The sequence below is a fragment of the Petaurus breviceps genome, unplaced genomic scaffold (assembly GCF_028583685.1).
Source record: "Petaurus breviceps papuanus isolate PSGF00001 unplaced genomic scaffold, PetGlider_PUasm1.0 91133, whole genome shotgun sequence".
Lineage (NCBI taxonomy): Eukaryota > Metazoa > Chordata > Mammalia > Diprotodontia > Petauridae > Petaurus > Petaurus breviceps.
This window is the reverse complement of record NW_027187419.1, coordinates 40732267-40744663: the sequence shown is the minus strand read 5'-3', so window position 1 is coordinate 40744663 and position 12397 is coordinate 40732267.

Genomic DNA, 12397 nt, shown 5'->3' with positions numbered 1-12397 from the left:
AAGAGGTGGCTATTTTTATTCAGGCATGTCAGAACATATAAATGTCTCTAATATTTTCCCAATTTCTAAGTAGTATATTTGTTTCTTGGGGCAAGGGTGGGATGAGGCTCTTTGGGATTTGAAATATTCCTAATTGCTGTAGCCACAAATAATTTTCTTCTAAGGTGACTTCGATGTTTTCATTATCTCATAGCCCATTCTGGTAGTACTGTCACCTGTGGATCATTTAAATTTTTCTCTCCTGTTACTCTTAGTCTTCCAGGCTATAGTAAAACTATATTGCTCAGAGTAGTCAAAGCTTTCTGGCCAGTGATGGCAAACATGACATTGAGACACAGTTCACTATTGTTCCTTACACAATCCCTTTCTTGGGGAGAAGCCAGGCAGCAGACATTCTAACCTCAACATTGCCCCATAATGAGAGAATGGGGGTTGGGAGGGGAACAAAAATACCTTCCAAGCAATGACATTTGACATGATCATTGACCTTCATCTCTCTTTCTAGATCACATTTTAGGAAAGTAAGAAGAAATCAGAACCTGAAATGTTTGAACCCATTGCAGATAGCTAACTATCCATGAACTGGCAGCTGACAGTGTCCTTTGACACAATTTAGTATCAAACTCTTAAGTATGTCTGGATTAAGAAATAGGACATCACAGAACTTCATTAGATAGCTAGCATTTATCTAGTGCTCAGTATGTACCGTGAATTATGCTGTGTGCTTGACAATTCTTAGCAAATTTGATCCTCACAGCAGCCCTGGGAGGTAAGTGACATTATTCTCCTTATTTTACATTTGGGGAAACTGAAGCAAAAAGCAGTGAAGTGACTTGCCCAGGGTCACACAGGTAGTAAGTATCTGGGTCTGGATTTGAACTCAGATCTTCCTGATTCCAGACCCAATACTCTATCCTCTGCTCCAGCTAGCTGCCTAATAAGAGAGCCTCAGGATAATTCTTGGCTCCTTGTTCTCCCTTACCCTATATATCCATTATGAAATTTTACAATTGCAATAAAGAGTCAGTGGAGTTTATTAGGAGGCCATTCCAATGGTTTAGTGAAGAGGGGATAAGTGCTTACAATAGCTTCCTAACTTATCTCTCTGCCTCATCTTTCCCTATTCAATAAATCCCAGTAGCTCACTATTGGCTCTAGAGTAAAATACAAATTGCTCCTTTTGCCTTTTAAAGCCTTCACAACCTTCTACCAGCCTATCTTCCCAGGCTTATTTTATATTCTTTCCCTTCTTCCCTTTTGTAATTCTGTCAAACTGGCCTTCTCTCTGTTTCTCATACACAGCACTCCACCTCCCATCTCCAGACCTCTGCACCTGGATATCATCCGTAGTTGGAAGGCATTCCCTCTTCACTTCTACTTCAGAGACTCTACATCTATTCCTTTGGAATGCAGCTCCAGAATTGCCTTTTACGTGAAGTCTTTCCTGATCCCCCAACTGCTACTGCCATTCCCTCTTTAACTACCTTGTCCCTAACTTCCTTCATATTTACTTTATGTTTATTCTGTATATGGTTACATATGTACACATTGCCTCCCTGATGTAACCTCCCTGAGAGTGAAGATTAACTTGTGTTTGTATCTCAGGCACTTAGAGCAGTGCCTGATGCATTGATGTTTAAGGAATGTTTGTTGATTGAGAGTATGAGTGATCTAATCTAACATATACATAATCCAAAGGATTTTGGCCTTGGGGGAAAAAAAAACAGGGAGCCCCTTGGATGCTCATAGACAACATTATATTTTATTGGCCCATTGTTTTACATTTTAGATTACATTCTACAGGATGTCAAGTTATCTTGTTGATTTACCACAGGTGCTGGAAGCTGAATGGACCCTGATTTGGTCAGGGAAAAGATTGAACAGAAGGCATTGTTTACTCTGTGAACTGATTTCTTTAAGAAGGAAATGCTCCTAAACCAAATCTTTCACACAGAAAGTTCTCTTGAAATAGGGAAGGAGTTTTGATACCAGTTTCTGTCTTGTAAAAGGCTTCTAAAAACAAGTTTGTATATCATAAGTTATTAACTAAGAATGAGTTATTTCATTTGAGTTTTAAGTTATTTACAATATATCATAGACAATAGACATGTCCCTCGAATTCCCAAATTCATTGGAATGCTAACAATCCTGGTTGCAAAACATTAGATATGACAACAATCACCAACTCCCATGGTAACATGCACCAATCCAAATCATAATTGCTACTGCACATGTCAAATAAGAATTTACTCTTTCACTTCTTTGCAGAAGAAGTGAGGCTATTTTAAATGGGCCCATTAGAAAAAAAATGGTGTCTTTTGTAAACTTTAGGGGTACATTTGACATTAGGTTGATTTTTTTAGGTGACATAACATACACAATATATATCATAATACCTGTTATGGATTACTTTTCCCTTTGTTCATTGAAAGGAAAGGACAGAAATAGTCAACTTATAATTAAATAGGAATATAGGTAGAAAACCAGAAGTCCTCTAATACTCAAGAGGAAAGATTCCCTTCTTTTGAGGGGACAATTGATACAGTACAAACCATATGGTCTGATCAGGACAGAGACCTACAAGAAGATCACATCTCTAATCTTGGACACTATTTTAGGAAAAATATATCCTAAGATGACTTTAGCATTTTTGGTTGTCATATCACACTCTTGAAACATACTAAATTCACAATCTTCCTGCTACCACCTTCCTCACCACTCTGTTTTTTTAGACAAACTGCTCCATACCTTCCCCACATAGATCTTTGTAATTGATTTTTTTAATCCAATTGTAAGAATTTAAAATAATTTTATAAAATGTATTAGAATTTCATAAATAGCTATTGAGCCTAACAGACTGGATCTTCTTAAGATCACTTAGAATGAGAGGGAGAGACAAGATGGTGGAGTACAGGCAGCAACCCAGCTGAATTCCTCCAACATTCCCTTCCAAACAACTTTAAAATAGCTACTCACATCAAATTTTGGAGTTACAGAGACAGCAAAAGGTCAGAATGAGACATTTTTCAAGCCTAAGACAACTTGTGAAGTTGGCAAGAGATGTCTGTGACATTGGGGTGGGAGTCAGCCCAGAGCACACATGGAGGCAGCACCAATGGTGAGCCTTAGAGGTAGCTGTGACAACAGCAGTCACAACTTTTGGAACTCTCAGTCAAGAAATGGTAAGGGGGCAAACAATGGGTCAGGAAAAGATTACAAATGACTCTGCTGGCACTGAGAACAGCTGGAGGTGATTAGCAACTCCATCATCCATAGGCAGTTCTGGGTCACAATTCCAGAGAGGAGAATGCACTTGTGATCAGTCACAATGGAGCTGGGGCCCTAGTCACAGTTCTAAGATAAAGAAAAGCACTAGTGTTTGTGTTTACAGGAGAGTAGGGACCTGGTCACAGCTGCAGGGCAGGGCCAAAGTAGTGCTAGTGCTTGGGCTGCAGGGAAGAAGGAGCCCTTCCTAAGTAAATACCAGAGCAGAGGCTAAGAGAGTAGTGACCATACCTTTCCCTGACCACACCACTCTAGAAACACTAAAAACTTGAAGACCCCTAGAACTAGTTCTAAAATTAGAAATACAAAAACACCCTAAATCTTGGGAGGGTGCTTTACCACCCTCACATGAACAGACTTCACTTTTAACATAAAATTTAAAGTCAAGAAATAGGCTGGAAAAATAAGTAAACAATGAATGACTATAAGAATCTACTATGTGGCAAGGAAGACAGAGATAAATTCAGAAAAAAGGCAACAATGTGAAAAGAGGTACAATCAAATCCTCAAAGAAAAATGCTAGATGGACTCAAGTTAAACAAGATTTCCTAGAAGAATTAAAGAAAGAAAAAAGGAGGGGCAGAGGAATACTTAGGAAAAGAAATGAGAGTGATGTAAGAAAAAACATGAAAAGAGAATTAACAGTACGGTAAAAGAAGAACAAAAAATACTGAAGAAAATAGTACCTTAAAAAACAGAATTGACTTAATGGTAAAAGAGGCACAAACACTAACTAAAGAAATGGACTCTTTAAAAAGCAGACTATGCCAAATGGAAAAAGAGATTCAAAAGCTCTCTGAAGAAAATAATTTCTTAAAAATTAGAATTGGAAAAATAGAAGTTATTGACTCCATGAAGCATCAAGAAACAATACAAAAGGGACAAGGGAGGGAAGGGGAGAAAATTTAAAACTTATGTAAGTGAATGTTGAAAACTAAAAACACATAAATTAATAAATTTAAAAAAGAAACAATACAACAAAGTCCAAAGAAAAAAATAAATAGGAGACAATATCAAATAACTCATCAGAAAAACAACTAACCTGGAAAATAGTGAAGAAATAATTTAAGAATTATTGGACTGCCAGAAAGCCATTAACAAAGATAGAACCTAGACATCATATTTTAAAAAAAATTATCAAGGAAATTTTTGTTATATCAGAGATCCCAAAGATAAAAAAGAAATTGAAAGAATCCAAATCAATCACCTCCTGAAAGAGACTTGAAAATAAAAATTCCCAGAAATAATATAGCCAAATTTCAGACCTCCTAGCTCATGGATAAAATAAGTGGAGCAACTCTCAGGAACACACAATATTTAGCAGCTTCAACATAAAAGAAACAGTGGGCTTGGAATATATTCTGAAAGTCAAGGAGTTTACAACCAAGAACTAGGTTTACAACCCAGCAAAATAGTGTATTAGTTTGTTCCCCCTTCCCAGGGGAAAATGGTTATTTAATTAAATAGAAGAATTTCAAACATTCCTGATGAAAAGACCAGAGATGGATAGAAGACTAACATTCAAACAGAAGACTCAAGAAAATCATACAAAGGTAAACATGAATGAGCACTCATATGAGATTCAATAAAGGTAAAGTATTTGCATCTTTTTTTTTGTTTGTTTTGTTTTTTTGGAGTGGGGGAGGTAGGGCAATTGGGATTAAGTGACTTGCCCAAGGTCACATGGCTAGTTTTGGTGTTAAGTGTCAGAGGCCAGATTTGAACTCAGATCCTCCTGACTCCAGGTCTGGTACTCTATTCACTGCGCCACCTCAAAGTCTTTAAATTTCTATATGGTAAAATGATATATGTAAATCCTAAGAACTTTATCATTATTAGGGTAGTAAGAAGGAGTCGACATAGACAGAGGACATGAGTGTGAGTTGAATATGTTGAAATGATGTAAAAAAAATGAAAGAGAGAGTAAAGAGAGATTCATGGGAAGAAGGGGGATAGATAGAGTGGGGCAAATTTTTTAACATAAAAGAAGCATGCAAGAAAAAGCTTTTGAAGTGAAGGGGAAAATGGAGGTGTGTCAGGCAATGCTTGAACCTCTCTCTTGCTCTATCTCTATGACAGATGTATATATGTATTTATGTATGTATGTATACATGTGTGTATGTATATACACACAAACACATATACATATACATAAACATACTCAGTTGGGTATAGAAATCTGGGGAGGGGAGATAAAAAGGAGGGCTAATTAAGGGAGGCAGTGGTCAGAAACAAAACAGACTTTTGAGGAGGAGCAGGATGAAAAGAGAGAAGGATAAACAGAATAATATAGGATGGAGAGAAATTCACAGTAATCATAACTGTGAATGTGAATGGGAGGTGCTCACCAAAAAAACAGAAGCAGAGAGCAAAATGGATTAAAAATCAGAATCAGACAATATGTTGTTTACAAGAGACCCATTTGAAACAAAAGAGACATGCAAAGTTAAAATAAAGACATGAATCAGAATCTATTATTTGTCAGCTGAAGTAAAAATTACAGAGATAGTAATAGTGATCTCAGACAAAGGAAAAACAAAATTAGACAGAATTAAAAGAGATAATCAGTGAAATTACATTTTGCTAAAAGGTAACATGGATAACAAAGTAATATAAAAAATTTACAGCAAGTGTTTCTGGTAAAGGCCTCATTTCTCAAATATAACTGTCAAATTTAGAAAAATAAGAGCTATTCCTCAACTGATAAATGGTCAAAGCTTAAGAACAGGAAATTTTCAGAAGAAGAAATCAAAACCATTTATAATCATATGAAAAAAAGTTCTAACTCACTATTGATTAGAGAAATGTAACTGAAAAAAACTCTAGGCTACCACTTCACACCTACCAAAGATGAAAAATGCTGGAGAGGATGAGGAAAAATAGGTATACTAAGAGATGGTTGGTGGAGTTGTAAACTGGTTCAACCATTCTGGAGAACAATTTGGAACTATGCCCAAAGGGCTATAAAATTGTGCATATTCTTTGACCCAGCAATACCAATATTAGATGTATATCCCAGACAAATGACAGGAAAAGGAAAAGGACCTATGTGTACAAAAGTATTTGCAGCAGTTCTTTTTGTGGTAGCAAAGGATTTGAAATTGAGAGGATGCTCATCAATTGGGGAATGGCTAAACAAGTTGTGACATATGATTGTGATGGAGTACTATTGTATTATTAAAAAAAAAAGACAAAGAAGTGGTTTCAGAAAAAAAAATGGCAAGACCTATATGATCTGATTCAAAATGAGAATAACTAGACTATTGTGCACCATAAGAGGAGTGTTGTAATGATGATCAACTGTGAAAGACTTGGCTACTTGGATCAATATAATGATCCAAGTCAATTCCAAAGTACTCATGATACTTTTAAAAATGCTTTCCACTTCCAGAGCGAGAGAACTGATGGACTCTGAGTGCAAATTGAAGTATAATTTTTCTTGCTTTATTTATTTATTTATTTTTGCTCTTTGTGTGTGTGTGTGTGTGTGTGTGAGAGAGAGAGAGAGAGAGAGAGAGAGAGAGAGAGAGAGAGAGAGAGAGGAAAACATTTAGGCAACTGGCCAGATTCCCCTGGATCAGTTCTGAGAAAGAACTGAGTCTCTGGGAAAACCTGATCATCAATGTTTATGGGCTAGTGTAATATCATTCAGTGATCCATATATAGCAAGCCAGATGACTTGGTAGGCATATCACCCATATCGAAAACCATTTCATATGTAATATTGGTATCTCTCTTCTGTTTCTGGAAAGCCAGGCTCCACAGGTTTCTTGAGAGAGTTTTGCAATACCAGCCCACACTGAAACATTACTCAGCATCCAGGTGCCAACTTCCCTTTAGGATTCTATTCTCTATTTTGGTCCCCATCCCTGTTTTTCATGAGTCATTTTTTTAAAATTAGGTTTTTTTTGTGAGCATTTGTACCAACCTAATCATGTTAGCATTGCATACATAAAAAATCATGTTAAACAGATGCCTTATTTATGGAGAAATGTAAAGCCATGATGTGCAGAAATTATTCATCTCATGTTTTTGTTGAAGAAGCAAAACACACAGTAAATTAAGTCTGCTATTCTTGAAGTTTTGCATTTATAAAAACCATGCTAGGAACTGGGAAACACACTTTGTTCAGTGTGGTATTAATTATTTAGTCATTCTGAATAGGTCTCAATTGCATTACATGGAAAAATATAAGAGCCCTCCAGTGGCCAGATAATACCTCTCAGATCCCTAGGGTTATTTGCTGCCGACTGTATCTTCAAGAGAATGAAGCATCTACTTCATCTTTCAGAAAAAGAAAAAGAGAGGGTAGGATCCATTAAGGTTACATTTTCTCTTTACAAAAAAGAATTGTGTCTGATCTCAACCACTCAGACAAGTTTTGAGCAAGCTGTTCTGTTGCATCAAGAAGTGATTATGACTCTACTTAAGTTGCTAAGGAAGAGAAAGACACCAGGAAATTAATTCAATTAAAAAAATTTAACAAGTGACTACTGTGTACAGAGCTCAATCAGCAGATATTTATTAAGCATCAATGATATACACAATACAGGGCCAGACTCTGAATGTGTAAACAATAGGAGTAAAAGATATAGTCTCATTCTTTTAGGAGATTATAATTAAATTCAACAAGCACTAATTACTTATCTATTATTTGCAAGTAACTATACTAGGTCTAGAAATTTGGAAAATGAGGAACATGATCCATTCTCTCAGGGAGCTTACAATCTAGTGGGGGAGAAAAGGCATGTACAAATGACAATAATTGAAAATGAGGTATCATATGGGAATAGAAGAGGTATAAATTTCTGAGAAGTTTGAGAAAAGAAAAATTACCTCCAGCTGGAAGTGTTTTGAGGAGGCAAACCAAATACTCATGGAACAATTCTACAAATATACAAGACAGGTTATAATTAAGAACAGCTTATGTGGTAGTAACTCCAAGTGCCACAGAAATTTGTTGAAAAGAAACACCAGTGTGGGCTGGAGCAATGAAAAAAATCCAAGACCTTAGTTGGGAATCCAGCTGCACTTGGATCTCAGACCATGCCCATCAGTGTCTGCCAGATATATGGGATCTGTGTCTTTTCTACCTCTTCAAGGCAGAAGTGAATCACCAAAACACAGAAATGGTAAGGATCTACTATAATGGATTAGCTGAGGGAATTTCCATTTAAGTCCCAGCTCTGTCACTCCCTAGCTATATGACCACTAAGGTGTTCCTTGACCACTCTGATTTTCAATTTTCTGATCTCTAAAAGGCATCATTGAGGCAGCTAGATGGCATGGTGGATAGATTAATGTCCCTGAAGTCAGGAGGACCAGAGTTCAAATCCAACCTCAGACACTTACTGACTGTGTGACCCTGGGTAGGTCATTTAACCCTGATTGCCTCAAAAATAAAGCATCATAGAATTTAAAACTGTAGAAAACTTTAGCGTTCATTCAGTCCAACCCTCACAATTTACAAATAATGAAACTATGAGAAGTAAATTTACTTATTCAAGGTTACATAAGTAATGGGGCTAGAATCAGAGCCTAGGTCCTCTGACTTTGCCTCCAATGCATTTTGACCTTTATCTTGTACTATGTACCCTACAAGGTTATAGTGAGGATCAACTGAGGTAATGTATGAAAAGCACTTAGTAACCATAAAACGTGGTATATAAATGTGAGTTGTTGCCATTATTATTGGTATGAAATTTATCAGCAGAGTGAGTAACAGATCTGTCTTCAGTGCAGCACTTTCCTGTGAAATAATGTCACTTTCCTTTATCTAATGTCACTATGCATAAACCCTTTGAAATGAATCCATCAGAATTTCAAGTGGAAGTAATGAGTTCTTCAGGAAGCCATATAGTTGCATTCAAAGCTTTTAAAGATACTACTCCCCACCCCTATTCCCCACAGACTTCAATCCAGGGGCTATTAAACCTTTTCATTCAGCATATGACCTCTAGTATTCAATAGGTTTAGGGTGAGTCTCTCTCAAAGGGAAATAAATGTTTTGTTTTACCATCTGGGAAAACACTGGTGAGATGAGAGAGAAAGCAAGAAAGCCTTTGAGCTAAGGTCTTAACTTAAAGGTTAGTATGCCAGTTCTACTCACAACAGTGAGTATGTATTTGTTTACTAGTTCATTTCTGTACTTTCAGTAGTCCAGAAAACCTTTCCTGTGTTCTTGGTCTTTCTCTGCCACACCATCATTCATATCATCCTTCTTTTTGTTAGAATCACCCTTTCACGCTAGGAACTCCTAGAACCTTACTCGAGTCGACTAAACCCTGCTCCTACTCCCTATAAAATCCCCAAAGTCTCTCCCGTAAAATCTTTTTTGCATTTCCTTCTCACCATCCCTACCTATGGAGTAATGATGGAAACTGGAAACCCATCCATGGAACCTGGGAATATTCATAAGCGCTTAGAAATTACTCAATGCTCTCTTCTGCCCTCACTTGAAGTATATCACATTTGAGGACCTTGTGACATCCCTATGAATAGACGGCCCCCCTTTTCTCAATGTTCTGAGATATGAACTGCTACTTCTAATTTATGGGGGGGGGTACTATCCTAGGAGGTGACAACTAGTACTGTCCTAGATTTCTTTCCTTACTGTCACTATCTCCTCCAGCCAGTTTATCATCTATGAGTATTTCAAGGAAGAGCAAAGAGGTCTCCCTAATGTTAGTTATAACATGCCAGATAAATGCCTAATACTCTCAGTATTGAATGGCTAGATCAATTCTTCTGAGAAGTCCTCCATGTTCCCCAAACTACTACATCATTCACAAAACAGGTCCAGCAACTGTCTGTCAGATAAAAAGTAAGCTATAAGTACAAGACTACATGCTACCAGTGGCCAACTCAGCTTCTGGATGTCAGTGTTCCTGAGTGAGTGGACTTGAGAGGTAGAATGATGAATTTCAAATATGAGCTTTCATGATGAGAAATAATTCATAGATGTCTCTTCTCAAAGGATAGCCTAAAAAATTCAATTCAAGTATTTATTAATCCGCTACAAGGTGTTCCTACGAAGGTGCTGACCTCTGTTGATTTGTTATTTACATCACAAATTTCATGAAACCAGAATGGCACTGATCAACTCAAAGATAACATGGTATACAAAATCTGAATTTAAGAAGTAGGATAGAAGAACAAGTAAGTAAAAAAAGAATCTTACTATAAAATCTATTATGGTGATAAGGATGTTCAAGACACAAATCCATAAGGAAAGAATGTCTCCAGAATAGTTATAAGCAAAGCCTCAAAGAAAACATAGCTTGGGCACAAAATCAACTAAAAATCTTGGAAGAAATGAAGCAAGAGGCTGTTTTTCATTAGGAGTTAAATGTTATGAGATGTATGTGTGTGCATATACATAGATATACATATACATACACACATATACTAGAAAAAATGGAAAAGATATGAGAACTATAGAAAAAGAATTTGAAAAGGGAACTAGCAGTTCCCTTGTAAGAAGAGTTCCAAGATCAAGAAATTCTCCCCAAAATAGAACTGTCCAAATAGAAGATAATGACTCCATGAGGAAATAAAAAAATATAAAAACAAAATCAAAAGAAAAATGTAAAATATTTCATAGAAAAAATAACTGACCTGGAAAGCAGATCTGGTGGTGTGGGGGGAGGGAATTAAGAATCTTTTGACTACCAGAAAGCCATCATGAAAATAAAGAACTTAGATATCATATTTCAAAAAGTCATAAAAGATAACTGCCCAGATTTCTTAGAATAAGAGAGTAAAGTGGAACTACAAATAATCCATCAGTCACCTCCTCAAAGAAAGTCCAAAATGAAAACTTCAAGGAACAATATAGTCAAAATCCAAAGCTTCTAAATAAAAATGTACACACATACACACACACATATATGTGTGTATATATGTGTGTGTATATACACACATAAGTATATAAAACAAACATCTAGGAAAAAGAAAAGGACTGAGAAATTTCAGTCAATATTACATGCAACTTAGCAGCCACTATCAAGAAGTGGAAACCATGGAATATAATATTCTTGAAGGCAAAAGATATAAGACTGCAACCTAAAATAATACACTCAGCTTTGCTATATCTGACTAGAGAAATCCTATATTCTGCAAATCTTAAAGAAGGAAAGAAATGCTACTTTAATGAAATGGGGGGACTCTAAGCATTCCTGAGGGCAGCTAGGTGGCAAAATTGACAGAGCACTGGACTTGGAATCAAGAATGCTCATCATCATTAGTTCAGATCTGACCTTAGACATTTACTAGCTATATGACCCAAGGCAAGTCACTTAACCCTGTTTGGCTCAATTCCTTGCCTGTAAAATGATCTGGAAAAGGAAGTGGTGAACCACTGCAGTATATGTTCCAGGAAAACCCCAAATGGGATCACAAAGAGTTGAACACAACTGAAATGACTAAATATCAATCATTTCTGATGAAAAGACCAGAGCTGTATAAAAACTCTGAAGGAGCCAAAAGAAACATAAAAAGTAAACCTGATCCTTATCATAAGGAGTAAGGATTACCTGTTTACATTCTAATATATGTCTAATATAGAGAGATGATGTATGTGCCCCCTCTGAACCTAATCATTATGAGACCTCATAAAGGAAATATAATTAGACATTCTGTTGTGTCTCCATGATCTTAACAGAAGAATGGAAAGGGAGGAGAAAAGGAATACACCAAGGGAAGAAAGGCAGAGGTAGAGAAAAGTTAGGGGAAAAAATCTCATAATCTGAAAGCACAAGTAGAAGCCTATACAAATAAGGCAGAAAGGGGTAAGGGGAGTGACTGATACTTGAACTTCTCCTTCCTATGAACTGGTTTAAGGTGAGAGGAATACATAGGCATGCACAGTAGGGTACAAAAATATATTTCGTTAAATAGGTAAGTAGAAGAGAAAAGGTAGAAAAGGAAATTTGATGAAGGGTAGATTAATGGCAGAATCAGTTCTAAGTAAAACAAATTCTCCCAGGGTGGCTAGGTGGCGCAGTGAGTAAAGTGGGGCCCCAGAGTGAGAAGAACCTGGGTACCTGGGCCTCAGACTCTTAACACACACACACACACACACACACACACACACACACACACACACACACAC